This window comes from Fukomys damarensis, unplaced genomic scaffold (assembly GCF_012274545.1).
Source record: "Fukomys damarensis isolate Sample0158 unplaced genomic scaffold, DMR_v1.0_HiC HiC_scaffold_7, whole genome shotgun sequence".
In the NCBI taxonomy this organism is placed as follows: domain Eukaryota; kingdom Metazoa; phylum Chordata; class Mammalia; order Rodentia; family Bathyergidae; genus Fukomys; species Fukomys damarensis.
The window spans coordinates 10,999,261-11,001,923 of NW_022900919.1; the positions used below are offsets into that span (position 1 = coordinate 10,999,261).

General features: G+C 50.2%; 1 long non-coding RNA gene across 1 annotated transcript in view; it reads right to left on the reverse strand.

Annotated features, from left to right (window-relative positions):
• The window catches only part of LOC117285205, a 57,555-nt gene extending 54,906 nt beyond the window's left edge, over window positions 1-2,649 (reverse strand). The window contains exon 1 of the long non-coding RNA XR_004516178.1: window positions 2,553-2,649. This is a non-coding gene — a long non-coding RNA (uncharacterized LOC117285205). The remainder of the gene's footprint in view (window positions 1-2,552) is intronic.
• Window positions 2,650-2,663: the final 14 nt, after the last annotated feature.

Below are 2,663 nucleotides of genomic sequence, written 5' to 3' on the forward strand. Positions count from 1 at the left end.
ACGCGCCGGTGCAGCTCGCCTGCGGAGAGCCGGGCGCGCTGCCGTGCCCTGGAGCGCCACCTCGCTTCGGAAACTGGAATTGCGCGGCCAAGCTCCCCGCCTAATTTGAACGTCACCGGACCTTTTCCTTGTCAAACCTCCAGAGAAGCCGAAACGCACAGGTCTTCCTTCTCCCCACAGCTTAAGAAGACTGATCTGTGACCGACCGAACCCACATTGGAGCGAAAGGGGACATAGCGGAAGAAGAATAATATACATGCACAATTTCATCGAACCTAAAGTAGCCGCCTGAGCTGGGAGGCTGCTCTTGTGGAAAGATCAATACCCAAACTGTGTTTCTTAGGAGGCCACCAGTTCGGGTACCCGGTGTTTTGGGTCACTCGGCTGTGGCCAATGTAAATATCCCCCACGAGGCCAGTGCCTATGAAGTCCTTCCCTCCCAATTACATTTCCATCACAATCCTTGCGTTCTGGCAGTCGGGCACCAGAGGGGCTCCGGCACACCAGGCGCCAACCCACTGAACCTTGTTCCTTTTGACTTTCGCTCTTGCTGACAACAGAACCACGAAGTGTAGTCCTCCACGTGTCTGCCGACCAACCAGGGAAAGTAGCAGCAGTCAGAATTATAAGTTACACAGCGTTCTCTCCGACATGCAGATGGACATTTGACTCTATTTTTTTCCAGTTGGTAACTTAAGATGTTTGGCCCACACTTACGTCCTCCCGCACGACTATGAAACCACTTCATTCTCTGATATGGTTTGGTGAGTCTTTGTCTCAATTCGTTTCAAACTGCACCATCGGTTATAATAATAAAATACCCTTCAGGTACCAACTCTAGTTCTGAAAACAGAGCATCTCTCCCATTGTCCAGGGAAGATCTGTGGGGCTCCTTTGTTTGTGAAAGGGGTACAGAATATTGATCTGATGTAGTTTCAGTTGAAGTTTTAAGATCTTTTTTTTTTTCTTTTGGTACCAGGGATTGAACTTGGGTCTTTGCTCTTGCAAGGCAGGCCACCAAACTACTGAGCTAAATCCCTGGCCCCTTTAATATCTTTCTTTAGAGAACTCAGTGGACTCTACACATAAAATGCAGACTCAATTGGAGACTGTGGCACCCAGGTGGAGGGTTACGTGATGCTGTACAAGTCCCTAGATTTCCCTTCCTAAGCAAGCTTAACACAGAGACACCTTCTTCTGTCTTTATACCCCTCTGAGTTGGCAGGTCGAGTCCCCCAGGGTCAGGTGAGGGACGGTGCCCATGCCCTTTCTCCTTGTAACCAATGCCCCACACTACAGATTAGAAGGCTCCCTGAGCTCCCATTCTGAAATTACAGGGCCGCAACCAGGAAAATAGCCAGGTTAGCTTTTTCATTAGACTAGGAAAGATTCCTGGGAGAGACCACACAGGACTGAGGCCCCAGTATTCTAACCGGACTTGAGGGAGCCTCCAACTCTCCATTCAGCTGGCTAAGGAGGGGTGGCGGGGCCTCTGGAACTCACGAGCTTGTCAGGGGGGTGCAAGGTTGCCAACTTGGGGGTGGCTACTGAGATCTCCTGGGAGCTAAGAGGCAGGGCCAGAGAGGGTCCTGGAGCTCACAGAGGGGAGGGGGCGACAGTGGGGAGCAAGCATAAAAGCAGAGGAGAGGAGATCATAGAAAATAATATGTTTGAATCAACAGGCCTACATTTTACAGAAGGGGAGTTCTGAATTGGAAAATTCCCTCTCTCTCTCTCTCTCTCTCCCTCTCTCTCTCTCTTTCCTGCCTTTCCATTTCTTCTCTATGGTACTTTCTCCTCCACGCCATCCTTTTTTCACATTAGGATTTTCTAAGATTTTTTTTCTTCCCCTCTCCCACTGCATAATGCCTGGAGAGGAAAAATGATTTTTATTGCTATTACACTTCCTATCGCAGGACGCAGCACAAGGCGGCGGAGTTTGTATTACAACTGTGTCACAATGTTTCACTGATGCAAAACATGTAGCCAGAGGGTGTTGCTAATGACTCCTGGATTAGAGTGAGCTGGAAACTGGGAGAGGGAGAAAGAAAGAGAACGGGAGGCAGAGGAAGGGAGGAGAGAGAATTTCATTAAAGAAGGGTGGAAATCACCGTCTAATAGGTCTAATAATCTAATCAAGGTATTTTCACATTTCAAGATTCTCTCCATCCTTGGAGTGTGAGCCAGAGAAACTATTATCCTTTTAAACACCACAAAGATTTTTTTCCTACATGTTAATAACTATTAATTATGTTTACAGCCAGTTAAGTGGGGAACTCTCCATTGGAAAGAATAAAACTTTGGAAAACGCCTACTATTATTATACTAAAAGCGTTTCCTGGAGTCCAGGCCTGTGGAGGCCTTTTGGAGACTGTGACTCACCCAAGGGTGTAGGGCGCTCAAGGCGGCCCCAGGAGCCCCAGGCCAGAGGCCCTAGTGGTGCACACAAATGTCAGACGCCTGTCACGACCCTGTGGGGCGCAGGGTAATCTCCCTGGTGCCCTCCCCCGGGACCAGCTACTTAGGGAAGCGTGAGGTTTCGCGGTTCCTACCGTGGCCCAGGCCGGTCCCACCGCCCTGCAGTCCGCTTCTGCAGCCCGGGGCACCGCGAGTAGGGCATTCCCTCGGGGCTGCGGCCCTTTGAACCCGGGGAGCCCTCAGCT